Source organism: Salvelinus fontinalis, chromosome 21, assembly GCF_029448725.1.
Source record: "Salvelinus fontinalis isolate EN_2023a chromosome 21, ASM2944872v1, whole genome shotgun sequence".
NCBI classification, from domain to species: Eukaryota; Metazoa; Chordata; class Actinopteri; order Salmoniformes; family Salmonidae; genus Salvelinus; species Salvelinus fontinalis.
This window is the reverse complement of record NC_074685.1, coordinates 9,404,519-9,428,889: the sequence shown is the minus strand read 5'-3', so window position 1 is coordinate 9,428,889 and position 24,371 is coordinate 9,404,519. Positions and strand designations below refer to the sequence as shown.

The 24,371-nt window shown below is 44.0% G+C and overlaps 1 protein-coding gene across 1 annotated transcript in view; it reads right to left on the bottom strand.

The window, feature by feature from the left end:
- Window positions 1–24,371, bottom strand: part of LOC129819154 (collagen alpha-1(V) chain-like) — a 166,989-nt gene that overhangs the window by 88,711 nt on the left and 53,907 nt on the right. The window lies entirely within an intron of this gene.

The window sequence follows — 24,371 nt, the reverse complement described above, 5'->3', positions numbered from 1 at the left end:
AGTGGGATGTTAGAAGGCAATGGGTATTGGCACTGCAGCTGAACTAATACAGTATTGGGGAACTTATATATCTACAACTCAATGGATTCTCTCATTGGAGTCAAATGCACAGCTAAACAGAATTCAGTCAGTCAGTTTGGCATGGACAAGCAGTGGTTTGGTTGAACCCAGGAGAAGAAATAAAAAGATTGCAGATTATTGGATGGGTAGAGAACAGAGAGACACCCTGTACTTTCTGACACTGTCACCTAGCCAGCCTCTTTAACCACATCGCTCCAGTGGAAAAACTGCTGCCTTTGGCTTTTAGTTATGGAGTAGCAGTCTGAGTTATGGAGTAGTAGTCTGAGTTATGGAGTAGTAGTCTGATCTGAGTTATGGAGTAGTAGTCTGAGTTATGGAGTAGTAGTGTGATCTGAGTTATGGAGTAGTAGTCTGAGTTATGGAGTAGTAGTCTGAGTTATGGAGTAGTAGTCTGATCTGAGTTATGGAGTAGTAGTCTGAGTTATGGAGTAGTAGTCTGAGTTATGGAGTAGTAGTCTGATCTGAGTTATGGAGTAGTAGTCTGAGTTATGGAGTAGTAGTGTGATCTGAGTTATGGAGTAGTAGTCTGAGTTATGGAGTAGTAGTCTGAGTTATGGAGTAGTAGTCTGAGTTATGGAGTAGTAGTCTGATCTGAGTTATGGAGTAGTAGTCTGAGTTATGGAGTAGTAGTCTGAGTTATGGAGTAGTAGTCTGAGTTATGGAGTAGTAGTCTGATCTGAGTTATGGAGTAGTAGTCTGAGTTATGGAGTAGTAGTCTGAGTTATGGAGTAGTAGTCTGATCTGAGTTATGGAGTAGTAGTCTGAGTTATGGAGTAGTAGTCTGAGTTATGGAGTAGTAGTCTGAGTTATGGAGTAGTAGTCTGAGTTATGGAGTAGCAGTCTGAGGTGTGGAGTAGCAGGCCAAACACACTTGATTTTACTCACATACAGCATGTTAAAAGGGAAGGCTACATGTGTGGGCTCTAAATTAGATATAGAAAGCATCTAAATTAAAAATTGAGAATGTGCATATGTTTGCCTGTATCTGTAGCATCTCAAAATAAAAGTATTTTTCCTGCACCTTTAGTGTGTTACAAGAGATCAAGGTCCACCAACGACCTTCCAGACAGTTACCACCGCTGTTCCAGTTGTGCCCAGCTGGCGGCAGGAGAGCGTTCTATGGTTCTACCACATGTAAAGCCAATCATCTGGGCAAATGAATCATCCTCATATAATCATGAGCAGCATATTAAGTCAGTGTATCTGCTTGTATATTTTAATGGCATGGTGAGGTGAGAGTTGTGAGGATTTGAGTTGCATACTAACTGGTTCACTATAAAGAGAAGAGGATTCTCTTTCTCTTTCTCTCTCTCTCTCTCTCTCTCTCTCTCTCTCTCTCTCTCTCTCTCTCTCTCTCTCTCTCTCTCTCTCTCTCTCTCTCTCTCTCTCTCTCTCTCTCTCTCTCTCTCTCTCTCTCTCTCTTTCTATCTCTCTCTCTCTCTCTCTCTCTCTCTCTCTCTCTCTCTCTTTCTCTCTCTCTCTCACACTCTCTCTCTCTCTCACTCTCTCTCTCACTCTCTCTCTCTCTCTCTCTCTCTCTCTCTCTCACTCTCTCTCTCACTCTCTCTCTCTCACTCTCTCTCTCATGCACGCAACACACACTCCACAGACAGTAATTGGAGAATTCAAGCATAAAACCCAGGAAAGGCTTGTTTTGTTTAAACGCGGCTATAAAGTGATGATGTTATCACCCCCCTGTTGCTGATGCCTGCAGTGCAGGGTGGGTGACATGGGAACCTGGGAAAGGGCCACCTCACACTTTACTAATAGCACCGCTCATTACTCCCAGCTCAGTGGCACCATTACAGTGGTAATTGCGCTGAACAAAACACCACATAGTTCTACTCCTCTGCTCTCTTTGTCCTGACTTATTGACTCAAGAGATGAAACAACCTTAGACTTTGTAACACACATACACAAAGACACAGTAATATTAACACACACACACACACACACACACACACACACACACACACACACACACACACACACACACACACACACACACACACACACACACACACACACACACACACACACACACACACACACACACACACACACACACACACACACTCACACAGTACACCCTCTAGACAGTATTGGGTTCTCAGAGCTAAAAGCAACAGGCTGGTTTACCATCTGACTTATCCACCAGACCCTCTCGCCCCCTCTCACCCTCCCTCCCCCTCCTCAACCCCTCCTCTCCCCACCTCCTCTCCCCCTCTCTTACCACCTCACCCTACTCTCACCCTCCCCTCAATTTTAGTCTCATCTGAACAGAATACCTTCTTTCATATGTTTGGGTAGTCTACCACGTGCCTTTTGGTGAACACCAAACATCTTTGCTCATTTTTTTCTTTAAGCAATGGCTTTTTTCTGTCCACTCTTCCGTAAAGCCCAACTCTGTGGAGTGTACGGCTTAAAGTGGTCCCATGGACAGATACTCCAATCTCCACTGTGGAGCTTTGCAGCTCCTTCAGGGTTATCTTTGGTCTCTTTGTTGCCTCTCTGATTAATGCCCTCCTTGCCTGGTCCGCGTTGCGTCGTGCTTAAGAACAGCCCTTAGCCGTGGTATATAGGCCATATACCACAAACCCGGGGTGCCTTATTGCTATTATAAACAGGTTACCAATAATATTAGAACAGTAAACAAGTAGTTTTGCATCATACCCAGGGCTGATGCACTACCCGGTTTATAATAACAATTATCAATCTATCTATGTATTTACCTGTCAAAGGAGAGAGAAGAGGTTATGAAACCCAGGATGGAAGGAGAGAAAAAAGAGTTCCTCCAAAGTGAAGAAGAGGAAAGAACCTGCGAAACTCCTTTCCTTTGCTCTACACTCTTAGAAGAAAAGGTTCTATCTATACTCCATACACCCCCTGCCTAAGCCTTACTCTAACCCCTGTTTCTACTGTAAGTCCTCTCTTCTCCACCTATCTACTCCTCACTTCAACCTACTTGCCGTCTCACTGTTTTTCTACCTCCCATCTCCCCCTTTCATTCCCTCATCCCTCCTTCTGTATTTCCTTCACTTCTCCCTCTATCTTTAACTCGTCCTCCTCCATGTAGGAGGAGGACCACCGCCAGCCCCCCTGTTCCACCGCCAGCCCCCCTGTCCAGCCACCCCATCCTGGGACAACCTATCAGCAGTGCCATGGAAACCTCTGGATGATGTAATGCGACATGGCCACCGTTCAAAGGCTGACCTCAGTGGAGAGAGAAGAGAACTACACATTCTTTCCAGGGTCTGGACCAAAAACCTGGCTCACACTCAACTACCTCTCTCTACCTCTATCTCTGTCGATATCTGTGGCTAGCACTCTCTCTTTCTCTCTTTCTCTACCTCTCTCTATATATGTGGCCAGACATCTCTCTCTCCATCTCTTTCTCTACCTCTGTCTCTGTCAATATATGTGGCTAGCACTTTCTCTCCATCTCTACCTCTGTCTATATGTGGTTAGACCTCTATCTCCATCTCTACCTCTGTCTATATGTGGTTAGACCTCTGTCTCCATCTCTACCTCTGTCTATATGTGGTTAGACCTCTGTCTCCATCTCTACCTCTGTCTATATGTGGTTAGACCTCTCTGTCTCCATCTCTACCTCTGTCTATATGTGATTAGACCTCTCTGTCTCCATCTCTACCTCTGTCTATATGTGGTTAGACCTCTCTGTCTCCATCTCTACCTCTGTCTATATGTGGTTAGACCTCTATCTCCATCTCTACCTCTGTCTATATGTGGTTAGACCTCTGTCTCCATCTCTACCTCTGTCTATATGTGATTAGACCTCTCTGTCTCCATCTCTACCTCTGTCTATATGTGATTAGACCTCTCTGTCTCCATCTCTACCTCTGTCTATATGTATTCAGACCTCTCTGTCTCCATCTCTACCTCTGTCTATATGTGTTTAGACCTCTCTGTCTCCATCTCTACCTCTGTCTATATGTGATTAGACCTCTCTGTCTCCATCTCTACCTCTGTCTATATGTGTTTAGACCTCTCTGTCTCCATCTCTACCTCTGTCTATATGTGATTAGACCTCTCTGTCTCCATCTCTACCTCTGTCTATATGTGATTAGACCTCTCTGTCTCCATCTCTACCTCTGTCTATATGTGGTCAGACCTCTCTGTCTCCATATCTACCTCTGTCTATATGTGTTTAGACCTCTCTGTCTCCATCTCTACCTCTGTCTATATGTGGTTAGACCTCTGTCTCCATCTCTACCTCTGTCTATATGTGATTAGACCTCTGTCTCCATCTCTACCTCTGTCTATATGTGGTTAGACCTCTCTGTCTCCATCTCTACCTCTGTCTATATGTGGTTAGAACTCTGTCTCCATCTCTACCTCTGTCTATATGTGGTTAGACCTCTCTGTCTCCATCTCTACCTCTGTCTATATGTGGTTAGACCTCTCTGTCTCCATCTCTACCTCTGTCTATATGTGGTTAGACCTCTCTGTCTCCATCTCTACCTCTGTCTATATGTGGTTAGACCTCTCTGTCTCCATCTCTACCTCTGTCTATATGTGGTTAGACCTCTGTCTCCATCTCTACCTCTGTCTATATGTGGTTAGACCTCTGTCTCCATCTCTACCTCTGTCTATATGTGGTTAGACCTCTGTCTCCATCTCTACCTCTGTCTATATGTGGTTAGACCTCTCTGTCTCCATCTCTACCTCTGTCTATATGTGGTTAGACCTCTCTGTCTCCATCTCTACCTCTGTCTATATGTGGTTAGACCTCTCTGTCTCCATCTCTACCTCTGTCTATATGTGGTTAGACCTCTCTGTCTCCATCTCTACCTCTGTCTATATGTGATTAGACCTCTCTGTCTCCATCTCTACCTCTGTCTATATGTATTCAGACCTCTCTGTCTCCATCTCTACCTCTGTCTATATGTGTTTAGACCTCTCTGTCTCCATCTCCACCTCTGTCTATATGTGATTAGACCTCTCTGTCTCCATCTCTACCTCTGTCTATATGTGTTTAGACCTCTCTGTCTCCATCTCTACCTCTGTCTATATGTGATTAGACCTCTCTGTCTCCATCTCTACCTCTGTCTATATGTGATTAGACCTCTCTGTCTCCATCTCTACCTCTGTCTATATGTGATTAGACCTCTCTGTCTCCATCTCTACCTCTGTCTATATGTGGTCAGACCTCTCTGTCTCCATATCTACCTCTGTCTATATGTGTTTAGACCTCTCTGTCTCCATCTCTACCTCTGTCTATATGTGGTTAGACCTCTGTCTCCATCTCTACCTCTGTCTATATGTGATTAGACCTCTGTCTCCATCTCTACCTCTGTCTTTATGTGGTTAGACCTCTCTGTCTCCATCTCTACCTCTGTCTATATGTGGTTAGAACTCTGTCTCCATCTCTACCTCTGTCTATATGTGGTTAGACCTCTCTGTCTCCATCTCTACCTCTGTCTATATGTGGTTAGACCTCTCTGTCTCCATCTCTACCTCTGTCTATATGTGGTTAGACCTCTCTGTCTCCATCTCTACCTCTGTCTATATGTGGTTAGACCTCTCTGTCTCCATCTCTACCTCTGTCTATATGTGGTTAGACCTCTGTCTCCATCTCTACCTCTGTCTATATGTGGTTAGACCTCTGTCTCCATCTCTACCTCTGTCTATATGTGGTTAGACCTCTGTCTCCATCTCTACCTCTGTCTATATGTGGTTAGACCTCTCTGTCTCCATCTCTACCTCTGTCTATATGTGGTTAGACCTCTCTGTCTCCATCTCTACCTCTGTCTATATGTGGTTAGACCTCTCTGTCTCCATCTCTACCTCTGTCTATATGTGGTTAGACCTCTCTGTCTCCATCTCTACCTCTGTCTATATGTGGTTAGACCTCACTGTCTCCATCTCTACCTCTGTCTATATGTGGTTAGACCTCTGTCTCCATCTCTACCTCTGTCTATATGTGGTTAGACCTCTGTCTCCATCTCTACCTCTGTCTATATGTGGTTAGACCTCTGTCTCCATCTCTACCTCTGTCTATATGTGGTTAGACCTCTCTGTCTCCATCTCTACCTCTGTCTATATGTGGTTAGACCTCTGTCTCCATCTCTACCTCTGTCTATATGTGGTTAGACCTCTCTGTCTCCATCTCTACCTCTGTCTATATGTGGTTAGACCTCTCTGTCTCCATCTCTACCTCTGTCTATATGTGGTTAGACCTCTGTCTCCATCTCTACCTCTGTCTATATGTGGTTAGACCTCTCTGTCTCCATCTCTACCTCTGTCTATATGTGGTTAGACCTCTCTGTCTCCATCTCTACCTCTGTCTATATGTGGTTAGACCTCTCTGTCTCCATCTCTACCTCTGTCTATATGTGGTTAGACCTCTGTCTCCATCTCTACCTCTGTCTATATGTGGTTAGACCTCTGTCTCCATCTCTACCTCTGTCTATATGTGGTTAGACCTCTGTCTCCATCTCTACCTCTGTCTATATGTGGTTAGACCTCTGTCTCCATCTCTACCTCTGTCTATATGTGGTTAGACCTCTCTGTCTCCATCTCTACCTCTGTCTATATGTGGTTAGACCTCTGTCTCCATCTCTACCTCTGTCTATATGTGGTTAGACCTCTGTCTCCATCTCTACCTCTGTCTATATGTGGTTAGACCTCTGTCTCCATCTCTACCTCTGTCTATATGTGGTTAGACCTCTGTCTCCATCTCTACCTCTGTCTATATGTGTTTAGACCTCTCTGTCTCCATCTCTACCTCTGTCTATATGTGGTTAGACCTCTGTCTCCATCTCTACCTCTGTCTATATGTGGTTAGACCTCTCTGTCTCCATCTCTACCTCTGTCTATATGTGTTTAGACCTCTCTGTCTCCATCTCTACCTCTGTCTATATGTGGTTAGACCTCTGTCTCCATCTCTACCTCTGTCTATATGTGATTAGACCTCTGTCTCCATCTCTACCTCTGTCTATATGTGGTTAGACCTCTCTGTCTCCATCTCTACCTCTGTCTATATGTGGTTAGACCTCTGTCTCCATCTCTACCTCTGTCTATATGTGGTTAGACCTCTCTGTCTCCATCTCTACCTCTGTCTATATGTGGTTAGACCTCTCTGTCTCCATCTCTACCTCTGTCTATATGTGGTTAGACCTCTCTGTCTCCATTTCTACCTCTGTCTATATGTGGTTAGACCTCTCTGTCTCCATCTCTACCTCTGTCTATATGTGGTTAGACCTCTGTCTCCATCTCTACCTCTGTCTATATGTGGTTAGACCTCTGTCTCCATCTCTACCTCTGTCTATATGTGGTTAGACCTCTGTCTCCATCTCTACCTCTGTCTATATGTGGTTAGACCTCTCTGTCTCCATCTCTACCTCTGTCTATATGTGGTTAGACCTCTCTGTCTCCATCTCTACCTCTGTCTATATGTGATTAGACCTCTCTGTCTCCATCTCTACCTCTGTCTATATGTGATTAGACCTCTCTGTCTCCATCTCTACCTCTGTCTATATGTATTCAGACCTCTCTGTCTCCATCTCTACCTCTGTCTATATGTGTTTAGACCTCTCTGTCTCCATCTCTACCTCTGTCTATATGTGATTAGACCTCTCTGTCTCCATCTCTACCTCTGTCTATATGTGTTTAGACCTCTCTGTCTCCATCTCTACCTCTGTCTATATGTGATTAGACCTCTCTGTCTCCATCTCTACCTCTGTCTATATGTGATTAGACCTCTCTGTCTCCATCTCTACCTCTGTCTATATGTGATTAGACCTCTCTGTCTCCATCTCTACCTCTGTCTATATGTGGTCAGACCTCTCTGTCTCCATATCTACCTCTGTCTATATGTGTTTAGACCTCTCTGTCTCCATCTCTACCTCTGTCTATATGTGGTTAGACCTCTGTCTCCATCTCTACCTCTGTCTATATGTGATTAGACCTCTGTCTCCATCTCTACCTCTGTCTATATGTGGTTAGACCTCTCTGTCTCCATCTCTACCTCTGTCTATATGTGGTTAGAACTCTGTCTCCATCTCTACCTCTGTCTATATGTGGTTAGACCTCTCTGTCTCCATCTCTACCTCTGTCTATATGTGGTTAGACCTCTCTGTCTCCATCTCTACCTCTGTCTATATGTGGTTAGACCTCTCTGTCTCCATCTCTACCTCTGTCTATATGTGGTTAGACCTCTCTGTCTCCATCTCTACCTCTGTCTATATGTGGTTAGACCTCTGTCTCCATCTCTACCTCTGTCTATATGTGGTTAGACCTCTGTCTCCATCTCTACCTCTGTCTATATGTGGTTAGACCTCTGTCTCCATCTCTACCTCTGTCTATATGTGGTTAGACCTCTCTGTCTCCATCTCTACCTCTGTCTATATGTGGTTAGACCTCTCTGTCTCCATCTCTACCTCTGTCTATATGTGGTTAGACCTCTCTGTCTCCATCTCTACCTCTGTCTATATGTGGTTAGACCTCTCTGTCTCCATCTCTACCTCTGTCTATATGTGATTAGACCTCTCTGTCTCCATCTCTACCTCTGTCTATATGTATTCAGACCTCTCTGTCTCCATCTCTACCTCTGTCTATATGTGTTTAGACCTCTCTGTCTCCATCTCTACCTCTGTCTATATGTGATTAGACCTCTCTGTCTCCATCTCTACCTCTGTCTATATGTGTTTAGACCTCTCTGTCTCCATCTCTACCTCTGTCTATATGTGATTAGACCTCTCTGTCTCCATCTCTACCTCTGTCTATATGTGATTAGACCTCTCTGTCTCCATCTCTACCTCTGTCTATATGTGGTTATACCTCTGTCTCCATCTCTACCTCTGTCTATATGTGATTAGACCTCTCTGTCTCCATCTCTACCTCTGTCTATATGTGATTAGACCTCTCTGTCTCCATCTCTACCTCTGTCTATATGTGGTCAGACCTCTCTGTCTCCATATCTACCTCTGTCTATATGTGTTTAGACCTCTCTGTCTCCATCTCTACCTCTGTCTATATGTTGTTAGACCTCTGTCTCCATCTCTACCTCTGTCTATATGTGATTAGACCTCTGTCTCCATCTCTACCTCTGTCTTTATGTGGTTAGACCTCTCTGTCTCCATCTCTACCTCTGTCTATATGTGGTTAGAACTCTGTCTCCATCTCTACCTCTGTCTATATGTGGTTAGACCTCTCTGTCTCCATCTCTACCTCTGTCTATATGTGGTTAGACCTCTCTGTCTCCATCTCTACCTCTGTCTATATGTGGTTAGACCTCTCTGTCTCCATCTCTACCTCTGTCTATATGTGGTTAGACCTCTCTGTCTCCATCTCTACCTCTGTCTATATGTGGTTAGACCTCTGTCTCCATCTCTACCTCTGTCTATATGTGGTTAGACCTCTGTCTCCATCTCTACCTCTGTCTATATGTGGTTAGACCTCTGTCTCCATCTCTACCTCTGTCTATATGTGGTTAGACCTCTCTGTCTCCATCTCTACCTCTGTCTATATGTGGTTAGACCTCTCTGTCTCCATCTCTACCTCTGTCTATATGTGGTTAGACCTCTCTGTCTCCATCTCTACCTCTGTCTATATGTGGTTAGACCTCTCTGTCTCCATCTCTACCTCTGTCTATATGTGGTTAGACCTCTCTGTCTCCATCTCTACCTCTGTCTATATGTGGTTAGACCGCTGTCTCCATCTCTACCTCTGTCTATATGTGGTTAGACCTCTCTGTCTCCATCTCTACCTCTGTCTATATGTGGTTAGACCTCTCTGTCTCCATCTCTACCTCTGTCTATATGTGGTTAGACCTCTGTCTCCATCTCTACCTCTGTCTATATGTGGTTAGACCTCTGTCTCCATCTCTACCTCTGTCTATATGTGGTTAGACCTCTGTCTCCATCTCTACCTCTGTCTATATGTGGTTAGACCTCTGTCTCCATCTCTACCTCTGTCTATATGTGGTTAGACCTCTCTGTCTCCATCTCTACCTCTGTCTATATGTGGTTAGACCTCTGTCTCCATCTCTACCTCTGTCTATATGTGGTTAGACCTCTGTCTCCATCTCTACCTCTGTCTATATGTGGTTAGACCTCTGTCTCCATCTCTACCTCTGTCTATATGTGGTTAGACCTCTGTCTCCATCTCTACCTCTGTCTATATGTGTTTAGACCTCTCTGTCTCCATCTCTACCTCTGTCTATATGTGGTTAGACCTCTGTCTCCATCTCTACCTCTGTCTATATGTGGTTAGACCTCTCTGTCTCCATCTCTACCTCTGTCTATATGTGTTTAGACCTCTCTGTCTCCATCTCTACCTCTGTCTATATGTGGTTAGACCTCTGTCTCCATCTCTACCTCTGTCTATATGTGATTAGACCTCTGTCTCCATCTCTACCTCTGTCTATATGTGGTTAGACCTCTCTGTCTCCATCTCTACCTCTGTCTATATGTGGTTAGACCTCTGTCTCCATCTCTACCTCTGTCTATATGTGGTTAGACCTCTCTGTCTCCATCTCTACCTCTGTCTATATGTGGTTAGACCTCTCTGTCTCCATCTCTACCTCTGTCTATATGTGGTTAGACCTCTCTGTCTCCATCTCTACCTCTGTCTATATGTGGTTAGACCTCTCTGTCTCCATCTCTACCTCTGTCTATATGTGGTTAGACCTCTGTCTCCATCTCTACCTCTGTCTATATGTGGTTAGACCTCTGTCTCCATCTCTACCTCTGTCTATATGTGGTTAGACCTCTGTCTCCATCTCTACCTCTGTCTATATGTGGTTAGACCTCTCTGTCTCCATCTCTACCTCTGTCTATATGTGGTTAGACCTCTCTGTCTCCATCTCTACCTCTGTCTATATGTGGTTAGACCTCTCTGTCTCCATCTCTACCTCTGTCTATATGTGGTTAGACCTCTCTGTCTCCATCTCTACCTCTGTCTATATGTGGTTAGACCTCTCTGTCTCCATCTCTACCTCTGTCTATATGTGGTTAGACCTCTGTCTCCATCTCTACCTCTGTCTATATGTGGTTAGACCTCTGTCTCCATCTCTACCTCTGTCTATATGTGGTTAGACCTCTGTCTCCATCTCTACCTCTGTCTATATGTGGTTAGACCTCTCTGTCTCCATCTCTACCTCTGTCTATATGTGGTTAGACCTCTGTCTCCATCTCTACCTCTGTCTATATGTGGTTAGACCTCTCTGTCTCCATCTCTACCTCTGTCTATATGTGGTTAGACCTCACTGTCTCCATCTCTACCTCTGTCTATATGTGGTTAGACCTCTGTCTCCATCTCTACCTCTGTCTATATGTGGTTAGACCTCTCTGTCTCCATCTCTACCTCTGTCTATATGTGGTTAGACCTCTCTGTCTCCATCTCTACCTCTGTCTATATGTGGTTAGACCTCTCTGTCTCCATCTCTACCTCTGTCTATATGTGGTTAGACCTCTCTGTCTCCATCTCTACCTCTGTCTATATGTGGTTAGACCTCTGTCTCCATCTCTACCTCTGTCTATATGTGGTTAGACCTCTCTGTCTCCATCTCTACCTCTGTCTATATGTGGTTAGACCTCTCTGTCTCCATCTCTACCTCTGTGTATATGTGGTTAGACCTCTGTCTCCATCTCTACCTCTGTCTATATGTGGTTAGACCTCTGTCTCCATCTCTACCTCTGTCTATATGTGGTTAGACCTCTGTCTCCATCTCTACCTCTGTCTATATGTGGTTAGACCTCTGTCTCCATCTCTACCTCTGTCTATATGTGGTTAGACCTCTCTGTCTCCATCTCTACCTCTGTCTATATGTGGTTAGACCTCTCTGTCTCCATCTCTACCTCTGTCTATATGTGGTTAGACCTCTGTCTCCATCTCTACCTCTGTCTATATGTGGTTAGACCTCTGTCTCCATCTCTACCTCTGTCTATATGTGGTTAGACCTCTGTCTCCATCTCTACCTCTGTCTATATGTGGTCAGACCTCTCTGTCTCCATCTCTACCTCTGTCTATATGTGTTTAGACCTCTCTGTCTCCATCTCTACCTCTGTCTATATGTGGTTAGACCTCTGTCTCCATCTCTACCTCTGTCTATATGTGGTTAGACCTCTCTGTCTCCATCTCTACCTCTGTCTATATGTGGTTAGACCTCTCTGTCTCCATCTCTACCTCTGTCTATATGTGGTTAGACCTCTGTCTCCATCTCTACCTCTGTCTATATGTGGTTAGACCTCTCTGTCTCCATCTCTACCTCTGTCTATATGTGGTTAGACCTCTGTCTCCATCTCTACCTCTGTCTATATGTGGTTAGACCTCTCTGTCTCCATCTCTACCTCTGTCTATATGTGGTTAGACCTCTGTCTCCATCTCTACCTCTGTCTATATGTGGTTAGACCTCTCTGTCTCCATCTCTACCTCTGTCTATATGTGTTTAGACCTCTCTGTCTCCATCTCTACCTCTGTCTATATGTGATTAGACCTCTCTGTCTCCATCTCTACCTCTGTCTATATGTGATTAGACCTCTCTGTCTCCATCTCTACCTCTGTCTATATGTGAATAGACCTCTCTGTCTCCATCTCTACCTCTGTCTATATGTGATTAGACCTCTCTGTCTCCATCTCTACCTCTGTCTATATGTGATTAGACCTCTCTGTCTCCATCTCTACCTCTGTCTATATGTGATTAGACCTCTCTGTCTCCATCTCTACCTCTGTCTATATGTGGTTATACCTCTGTCTCCATCTCTGCCTCTGTCTATATGTGGTTAGACCTCTCTGTCTCCATCTCTACCCCTGTCTATATGTGTTCAGACCTCTGTCTCCATCTCTACCTCTGTCTATATGTATTCAGACCTCTCTGTCTCCATCTCTACCTCTGTCTATATGTGGTTAGACCTCTCTGTCTCCATCTCTACCTCTGTCTATATGTGGTTAGACCTCTCTGTCTCCATCTCTACCTCTGTCTATATGTGGTTATACCTCTGTCTCCATCTCTACCTCTGTCTATATGTGGTTATACCTCTGTCTCCATCTCTACCTCTGTCTATATGTGGTTATACCTCTGTCTCCATCTCTGCCTCTGTCTATATGTATTCAGACCTCTCTGTCTCCATCTCTACCTCTGTCTATATGTGGTTAGACCTCTCTGTCTCCATCTCTACCTCTGTCTATATGTGGTTAGACCTCTCTGTCTCCATCTCTACCTCTGTCTATATGTGGTTAGACCTCTGTCTCCATCTCTACCTCTGTCTATTTGTGATTAGACCTCTCTGTCTCCATCTCTACCTCTGTCTATATGTGGTTATACCTCTGTCTCCATCTCTACCTCTGTCTATATGTGGTTATACCTCTGTCTCCATCTCTACCTCTGTCTATATGTGGTTATACCTCTGTCTCCATCTCTACCTCTGTCTATATGTGATTAGACCTCTCTGTCTCCATCTCTACCTCTGTCTATATGTGGTTAGACCTCTCTGTCTCCATCTCTACCTCTGTCTATATGTGGTTATACCTCTGTCTCAATCTCTACCTCTGTCTATATGTGGTCAGACCTCTGTCTCCATCTCTACCTCTGTCTATATGTGGTTAGACCTCTCTGTCTCCATCTCTACCTCTGTCTATATGTATTCAGACCTCTGTCTCCATCTCTACCTCTGTCTATATGTTGTTAGACCTCTGTCTCCATCTCTACCTCTGTCTATATGTATTCAGACCTCTCTGTCTCCATCTCTACCTCTGTCTATATGTGATTAGACCTCTCTGTCTCCATCTCTACCTCTGTCCATATGTGGTTAGACCTCTCTGTCTCCATCTCTACCTCTGTCAATATGTGGTTAGACCTCTCTGTCTCCATCTCTACCTCTGTCCATATGTGGTTATACCTCTGTCTCCATCTCTACCTCTGTCCATATGTGGTTAGACCTCTCTGTCTCCATCTCTACCTCTGTCAATATGTGGTTAGACCTCTCTGTCTCCATCTCTACCTCTGTCCATATGTGGTTATACCTCTGTCTCCATCTCTACCTCTGTCTATATGTGGTTAGACCTCTGTCTCCATCTCTACCTCTGTCCATATGTGGTTATACCTCTGTCTCCATCTCTACCTCTGTCTATATGTATTCAGACCTCTGTCTCCATCTCTACCTCTGTCTATATGTATTCAGACCTCTGTCTCCATCTCTACCTCTGTCTATATGTGGTTAGACCTCTCTGTCTCCATCTCTACCTCTGTCTATATGTGGTTAGACCTCTCTGTCTCCATCTCTACCTCTGTCTATATGTGATTAGACCTCTCTTTCTCCATCTCTACCTCTGTCTATATGTGGTTAGACCTCTCTTTCTCCATCTCTACCTCTGTCTATATGTGGTTATACCTCTGTCTCCATCTCTACCTCTGTCTATATGTGGTTAGACCTCTCTGTCTCCATCTCTACCTCTGTCCATATGTGGTTAGACCTCTCTGTCTCCATCTCTACCTCTGTCTATATGTGGTTAGACCTCTATCTCCATCTCTACCTCTGTCTATATGTGGTTATACCTCTGTCTCCATCTCTACCTCTGTCTATATGTGATTAGACCTCTCTGTCTCCATCTCTACCTCTGTCTATATGTGATTAGACCTCTCTGTCTCCATCTCTACCTCTGTCTATATGTATTCAGACCTCTCTGTCTCCATCTCTACCTCTGTCTATATGTGGTTAGACCTCTCTGTCTCCATCTCTACCTCTGTCTATATGTGATTAGACCTCTCTGTCTCCATCTCTACCTCTGTCTATATGTGTTTAGACCTCTCTGTCTCCATCTCTACCTCTGTCTATATGTGATTAGACCTCTCTGTCTCCATCTCTACCTCTGTCTATATGTGATTAGACCTCTCTGTCTCCATCTCTACCTCTGTCTATATGTGGTTAGACCTCTGTCTCCATCTCTACCTCTGTCTATATGTGATTAGACCTCTCTGTCTCCATCTCTACCTCTGTCTATATGTGATTAGACCTCTCTGTCTCCATCTCTACCTCTGTCTATATGTGGTCAGACCTCTCTGTCTCCATCTCTACCTCTGTCTATATGTGTTTAGACCTCTCTGTCTCCATCTCTACCTCTGTCTATATGTGGTTAGACCTCTGTCTCCATCTCTACCTCTGTCTATATGTGATTAGACCTCTGTCTCCATCTCTACCTCTGTCTATATGTGGTTAGACCTCTCTGTCTCCATCTCTACCTCTGTCTATATGTGGTTAGACCTCTGTCTCCATCTCTACCTCTGTCTATATGTGGTTAGACCTCTCTGTCTCCATCTCTACCTCTGTCTATATGTGGTTAGACCTCTCTGTCTCCATCTCTACCTCTGTCTATATGTGGTTAGACCTCTGTCTCCATCTCTACCTCTGTCTATATGTGGTTAGACCTCTGTCTCCATCTCTACCTCTGTCTATATGTGGTTAGACCTCTGTCTCCATCTCTACCTCTGTCTATATGTGGTTAGACCTCTCTGTCTCCATCTCTACCTCTGTCTATATGTGGTTAGACCTCTGTCTCCATCTCTACCTCTGTCTATATGTGGTTAGACCTCTCTGTCTCCATCTCTACCTCTGTCTATATGTGGTTAGACCTCTCTGTCTCCATCTCTACCTCTGTCTATATGTGGTTAGACCTCTGTCTCCATCTCTACCTCTGTCTATATGTGGTTAGACCTCTCTGTCTCCATCTCTACCTCTGTCTATATGTGGTTAGACCTCTCTGTCTCCATCTCTACCTCTGTCTATATGTGGTTAGACCTCTCTGTCTCCATCTCTACCTCTGTCTATATGTGGTTAGACCTCTGTCTCCATCTCTACCTCTGTCTATATGTGGTTAGACCTCTGTCTCCATCTCTACCTCTGTCTATATGTGGTTAGACCTCTGTCTCCATCTCTACCTCTGTCTATATGTGGTCAGACCTCTCTGTCTCCATCTCTACCTCTGTCTATATGTGTTTAGACCTCTCTGTCTCCATCTCTACCTCTGTCTATATGTGGTTAGACCTCTGTCTCCATCTCTACCTCTGTCTATATGTGGTTAGACCTCTCTGTCTCCATCTCTACCTCTGTCTATATGTGGTTAGACCTCTCTGTCTCCATCTCTACCTCTGTCTATATGTGGTTAGACCTCTGTCTCCATCTCTACCTCTGTCTATATGTGGTTAGACCTCTCTGTCTCCATCTCTACCTCTGTCTATATGTGGTTAGACCTCTGTCTCCATCTCTACCTCTGTCTATATGTGGTTAGACCTCTCTGTCTCCATCTCTACCTCTGTCTATATGTGTTTAGACCTCTCTGTCTCCATCTCTACCTCTGTCTATATGTGGTCAGACCTCTCTGTCTCCATCTCTACCTCTGTCTATATGTGTTTAGACCTCTGTCTCCATCTCTACCTCTGTCTAAATGTATTCAGACCTCTCTGTCTCCATCTCTACCTCTGTCTATATGTGGTTAGACCTCTCTGTCTCCATCTCTACCTCTGTCTATATGTGGTTAGACCTCTCTGTCTCCATCTCTACCTCTGTCTATATGTGGTTATACCTCTGTCTCCATCTCTACCTCTGTCTATATGTGATTAGACCTCTCTGTCTCCATCTCTACCTCTGTCTATATGTGATTAGACCTCTCTGTCTCCATCTCTACCTCTGTCTATATGTGATTAGACCTCTCTGTCTCCATCTCTACCTCTGTCTATATGTGAATAGACCTCTCTGTCTCCATCTCTACCTCTGTCTAAATGTGATTAGACCTCTCTGTCTCCATCTCTACCTCTGTCTATATGTGATTAGACCTCTCTGTCTCCATCTCTACCTCTGTCTATATGTGATTAGACCTCTCTGTCTCCATCTCTACCTCTGTCTATATGTGGTTATACCTCTGTCTCCATCTCTGCCTCTGTCTATATGTGGTTAGACCTCTCTGTCTCCATCTCTACCCCTGTCTATATGTGTTCAGACCTCTGTCTCCATCTCTACCTCTGTCTATATGTATTCAGACCTCTCTGTCTCCATCTCTACCTCTGTCTATATGTGGTTAGACCTCTCTGTCTCCATCTCTACCTCTGTCTATATGTGGTTAGACCTCTCTGTCTCCATCTCTACCTCGGTCTATATGTGGTTATACCTCTGTCTCCATCTCTACCTCTGTCTATATGTGGTTATACCTCTGTCTCCATCTCTGCCTCTGTCTATATGTATTCAGACCTCTCTGTCTCCATCTCTACCTCTGTCTATATGTGGTTAGACCTCTCTGTCTCCATCTCTACCTCTGTCTATATGTGGTTAGACCTCTCTGTCTCCATCTCTACCTCTGTCTATATGTGGTTAGACCTCTGTCTCCATCTCTACCTCTGTCTATATGTGGTTAGACCTCTGTCTCCATCTCTACCTCTGTCTATATGTGGTTATACCTCTGTCTCCATCTCTACCTCTGTCTATATGTGGTTATACCTCTGTCTCCATCTCTACCTCTGTCTATATGTGGTTATACCTCTGTCTCCATCTCTACCTCTGTCTATATGTGATTAGACCTCTCTGTCTCCATCTCTACCTCTGTCTATATGTGGTTAGACCTCTCTGTCTCCATCTCTACCTCTGTCTATATGTGGTTATACCTCTGTCTCCATCTCTACCTCTGTCTATATGTGGTCAGACCTCTGTCTCCATCTCTACCTCTGTCTATATGTGGTTAGACCTCTCTGTCTCCATCTCTACCTCTGTCTATATGTATTCAGACCTCTGTCTCCATCTCTACCTCTGTCTATATGTGGTTAGACCTCTGTCTCCATCTCTACCTCTGTCTATATGTATTCAGACCTCTCTGTCTCCATCTCTACCTCTGTCTATATGTATTCAGACCTCTGTCTCCATCTCTACCTCTGTCTATATGTGGTTAGACCTCTGTCTCCATCTCTACCTCTGTCAATATGTGGTTAGACCTCTCTGTCTCCATCTCTACCTCTGTCCATATGTGGTTATACCTCTGTCTCCATCTCTACCTCTGTCTATATGTGGTTAGACCTCTGTCTCCATCTCTACCTCTGTCTATATGTGGTTAGACCTCTGTCTCCATCTCTACCTCTGTCCATATGTGGTTATACCTCTGTCTCCATCTCTACCTCTGTCTATATGTGGTTAGACCTCTGTCTCCATCTCTACCTCTGTCTATATGTGGTTAGACCTCTGTCTCCATCTCTACCTCTGTCTATATGTATTCAGACCTCTGTCTCCATCTCTACCTCTGTCTATATGTATTCAGACCTCTGTCTCCATCTCTACCTCTGTCTATATGTGGTTAGACCTCTCTGTCTCCATCTCTACCTCTGTCTATATGTGGTTAGACCTCTCTGTCTCCATCTCTACCTCTGTCTATATGTGATTAGACCTCTCTTTCTCCATCTCTACCTCTGTCTATATGTGGTTAGACCTCTCTTTCTCCATCTCTACCTCTGTCTATATGTGGTTATACCTCTGTCTCCATCTCTACCTCTGTCTATATGTGGTTAGACCTCTCTGTCTCCATCTCTACCTCTGTCCATATGTGGTTAGACCTCTCTGTCTCCATCTCTACCTCTGTCTATATGTGGTTAGACCTCTCTGTCTCCATCTCTACCTCTGTCTATATGTGTTTAGACCTCTCTGTCTCCATCTCTACCTCTGTCCATATGTGGTTAGACCTCTCTGTCTCCATCTCTACCTCTGTCTATATGTGTTTAGACCTCTCTGTCTCCATCTCTACCTCTGTCTATATGTGTTTAGACCTCTCTGTCTCCATCTCTACCTCTGTCTATATGTGGTTAGACCTCTCTGTCTCCATCTCTACCTCTGTCTATATGTGTTTAGACCTCTCTGTCTCCATCTCTACCTCTGTCTATATGTGGTTATACCTCTGTCTCCATCTCTACCTCTGTCTATATGTATTCAGACCTCTCTGTCTTCATCTCTACCTCTGTCTATATGTGTTTAGACCTCTCTGTCTCCATCTCTACCTCTGTCTATATGTGGTTAGACCTCTCTGTCTCCATCTCTACCTCTGTCTATATGTATTCAGACCTCTCTGTCTCCATCTCTACCTCTGTCTATATGTGATTAGACCTCTGTCTCCATCTCTACCTCTGTCTATATGTGGTTAGACCTCTCTGTCTCCATCTCTACCTCTGTCTATATGTGGTCAGACCTCTCTGTCTCCATCTCTACCTCTGTCTATATGTGTTTATACCTCTCTGTCTCCATCTCTACCTCTGTCTATGTGTTTAGACCTCTCTGTCTCCATCTCTAACTGTCTATATGTATTCAGACCTCTCTGTCTCCATCTCTACCTCTGTCTATATGTGTTTAGACCTCTCTGTCTCCATCTATACCTCTGTCTATGTGGTTAGACCTCTCTGTCTCCATCTCTAACTGTCTATATGTATTCAGACCTCTCTGTCTCCATCTCTTTCTCTACCTCTGTCACTGTCAACATATGTGGCTACACTCTTAGAAATAAATTATTTGGTTTCCCCATAGAAGAACACTTTTTGGTACAAGGGCAAACCTTTTTAGTTCCAGGTAGAACTCTTTTGGATTTAATGTGAAACCCTTTCCACAGAGGGTTCTACATGGAACTCAAAAGGGTGTAACCTCCTCTCTCTCTTTCGACCTCTGTATCATGGTGTCTCTCTCCCATTCTCTCTCTCTCTCTCTTTCTCTCATTCTTTCTCTTTCTACCTCTTTGGCTCTCTTTCTATATCTGTGCATCTCTCCATTTCTAGTATTCTATTTCCTTCACCCCCCCCCCCCCCTTTCTGTCTCTGTCTTGTCTACATTTACCAGTATGTTATTACCGAAATGGAGAGTTACTGAGAGAGTAAACTGTTCTGGATATTCTCCATTAGTTCTGAATGAAATTTTACAAAGGTAGAATTTCCAAATTGGAAAATCCCTAAAGCTGTAACACACTAACACATTTGTGCACACACAGATACACATTCTCTCTCTCTCTCCCTCTCTCTCTCTCTCTTTCTCTCTCTCATCCCCTTCCATTCCCTCTCTCTCTTGCTCTCTCATCCCGTTCCCTCTCTCATCCCCTTCCCTCTCTCTCTCTCATCCCCTTCCCTCTCTCTCTCACCCCCCCTCTTTCTCTCTCTCTCTCTCTCTCTCTCTCTCTCTCTCTCATCCCATCCCCCCTCTCTCTCTCTCATCCCATTCCCTCTCTCTCTCACATCCCTGTCCCTCTTTCTCTCATCCCCCCATCTCTCATCCCCTTCCCTCTCTCTCTCATCCTCTTCCCTCTCTCTCTTTCTCTCACCCCCTTCCCCCTCTCTCCCTTCTTCCTTCCTCTCTCTCCCTCAGCCACCTCTCCCTCCCCATGCTGTAACCCATCTGTCCTGTCTGTATTTGCTCTCTCTCTCCTCTCTGGCCACAGCCATTGACTTCACATAATGTGCTTTCCAGTCTGCCTGCCTGGCTGCTTGGCGATGGGCCTTAAATTATCCCAGGTTTTTATTGGCACGGTCAATGGGAAACAACAGCGTTCAAGATCAGGGGACACGGTCTGCTGACGCCCGCTGCCAAGACTAGCGGTCTCTCTCACACAGACATAGCGTGCGTGCACACACACACACACACACATGCAATCACACATATAGACACATTCTGACATGCACACACAGGACATAACATGTGCTAGCTTCTGATTAATGACTTCCTGATGAGTTAATTATACATAAAAGGTTTAATATAACACAGCTATTACTACAGTACTCTATAACTATGTAATGACACTATCGCTAGATACACTATTCACAATGGCCATGTAATAACCAATTATGTCATGCAATATCATGGTAAAACGTCTGTGGCACTATGGTACTACTAGCTAGGGTATGATGTCTATGGTAAGTACTACCCGTAAGTTCACAGAAATACCACACTCACACATAGTACTTAAACATAATATAGGCACCCTCTCGCAAACCACAATAACCATGTCAACAACCAAACCACAAACCACTCCAGCATAACTTGTCCTTTACAGCTGTATGTAGGGAGCCAGCTCTGTCTCCTCAGGAAGGTCACAGGCAGATGCAACACATTGTTCACAGTAATTCCTCTATTCACACACTGCATGTAGGGGTTATAGTACAGTACACCCTGAGGGGAAGTCTCTCTCTATCTCTCACTTTTCTTTCTTTCTCTCTCTCTCTCATTTTCTTTCCACCTCTTTCTCTTTCTCTCTCTCTCTTTATCTTTCCACCTCTTTCTCTCTCTTTCTCTCGCTCTCTTTCTTTCGACCTCTCTCTCTCCCTCTGTCTCTCTTTTTCTTTCCACTTTTCTCTCTCTCTCTCTCTCTCTTTTTCTTTCCACTTTTTTCTCTCTCTCGCTCTCTCTTTTTCTTTCTGCCTCATTCTCTATCTCTCTCTGTCATCTGAGGGTGTTTAATGTTTTATTGTTTCTCTCTCTCTTTTGATTTCTCTCTCTATAAATGCCTTATCGCGCCAGGAATCTATTTCTGAACTTTCTGCCGATATTTAAGGAAATACTGAGTGCCAGACTTCTCCCTTTCACTGTTTTGATATTGTAAACTCACTCCCTCCCCTTACCTCTATCCAATTCCCCACATCTCAGTCTTTTTTCTCCGTGCATGCTTACAAGATGTTGATCTTGAGGGATCAACTGGAAATCTGCAGGAATCTGACCCAATTGAATGAAATGACCCAGCCACTGAAATCAAATATGTTTTTCTTTGTTTTCCCGCTCACCACCTTTTAGCTGTAACCTCTGATGATAGTCAACCCCCAATCAGACTAGAGTACAGCAGGGGAACAGGGAGTGAGGCAGAGAAAGAGGAGAGAGAGGAAGTAAGTGAGAGAAAAGGGAGAGCACTGAGCATAATTTGGAAACTATGTGGCATGTTTTCCATTTTCTGGGAGTGCAGCTGGAAGCCTGTCCAGTCTCCCAACTGGGCTGACAGACACACAGCAGCAGGACAGAACGTTTAAACATCTTTCACAAAATGTCCGCCTGTTCTGTTCCCACGGTAACCACTAGCCTGTTGTTGTGGGTTTCGGTTGTTTGAGTTGCTGGATGTGATTTGTGTTGATGAGGAAGGATGCTATAGGCTACAATAAGAAGTATTTAAAACCTTACTAGATCAATCAACTGAACTGCTGCTGCTGATGTCATCTTTAAAAAATGGTCTGGTGGTTATTAAGATCACAGTGGGGAGAATGTCGGCTGTACTCACTCACACACTCTATTCACTCAGACACTGTATTCACGCACACACTGTATTCACTCAGACACTGTATTCACTCAGACACTGTACTCACTCACACACTGTATTCACTCACACACTGTATTCACTCACACACTGTATTCACTCACACACTGTATTCACTCAGACACTGTATTCACTCAGACACTGTACTCACTCACACACTGTATTCACTCAGACACTGTATTCACTCACACACTGTATTCACTCAGACGCTGTATTCACTCAGACACTGTATTCACTCACACACTGTATTCCCTCACACACTGTATTCACTCAGACACTGTATTCACTCAGACACTGTATTCACTCACACACTGTATTCACTCACACACTGTATTCACTCAGACGCTGTATTCACTCAGACACTGTATTCACTCACACACTGTATTCCCTCACACACTGTATTCACTCAGACACTGTATTCACTCAGACACTGTATTCACTCACACACTGTATTCACTCACACACTGTATTCACTCAGACACTGTACTCACTCACACACTGTATTCACTCAGACACTGTATTCACTCACACACTGTATTCACTCAGACGCTGTATTCACTCAGACACTGTATTCACTCACACACTGTATTCACTCAGCCACTGTATTCACTCAGACACTGTACTCACTCACACACTGTATTCACTCAGACACTGTAATCACTCACACACTGTATTCACTCAGACACTGTATTCACTCAGACACTCTATTCACTCAGCCACTGTATTCACTCAGACACTGTATTCACTCACACACTGTATTCACTCACACACTGTATTCACTCAGACACTGTATTCACTCACACACTGTATTCACTCACACACTGTATTCACTCACACACTCTATTCACTCACACACTCTATTCACTCACACACTGTATTCACTCAGCCACTGTATTCACTCACACACTCTATTCACTCACACACTCTATTCACTCAGCCACTGTATTCACTCAGCCACTGTATTCACTCAGACACTGTATTCACTCAGACACTGTATTCACTCAGACACTGTATTCACTCAGACACTGTATTCACTCAGATACTGTATTCACTCACACACTGTATTCACTCACACACTGTATTCACTCACACACTGTATTCACTCACAGAAAACAAAATTGAAACTTGAAACACACACATGCATGCGTCCAGGAACGGCCACACACACAAACACACACACTCACAAACATACTGTATGTGTGTACATTGCACTTAAACCATAGAGTCCAGGTTGACAAAAAGCATACAGCAAAAATATTATTCCTATAAAAGGTGTTACCAATGAAATAAGTGAAGTATCTTTGGACTACATGAAGTGGATCCAATGTGGTCAAGGCATTTTGTCAGCTGGTTATTTTCATCCAAAAGACTGCCTGTCCCACAGTAATTGACTGTTCATTAACATAAACATGTTTTGCATCTCAAGTGCCCACTATTATCTTCTAACTATAGAATTAGAATAATTAGAATGTGTCCATGATTCCAACGGTTCCCCCAAGTGTTCTAAACTGCCTGTCAAATCCCAATTGCAACATTTGGTTTAAAACAAGGCCTAGATTTTTTTGACAATATCATACAGCCCTACGTGGCAGTGTGGAAATGATATCAAATGAGTGCAGGAAATGCAGAAATATGAAAATGCAAAAAAATATTTTTGGTTGAAGTTCAACTGAATAGTATAAAACAATCAGAATGGAGAGAGACCCATTGAAATCACTTAGAATGTATGTTTTCACCCTAGAGTCACACACTACTCCTAAAGAACACAAATACTGTCATACCATAGAATATTAGAAAAATACAGTGATATGATATTTAGGCCATATCGCCCAGCCCTAACACTCTCCACTGTGGGTTGTATTTGTGTGTGTGTTCTGTTCAGACGAGTGGGTGCAATTTTCTTTCATCCTCTTCATAGGGCTTACTTTAAAAAGTACAAAGAACAGTTGGATCACTCCCTTAGCAACTCCTTTATAAAAAGTTACAACCAAATGTTCAAAAAGAATACACCTTTATCTCTTTTCTCC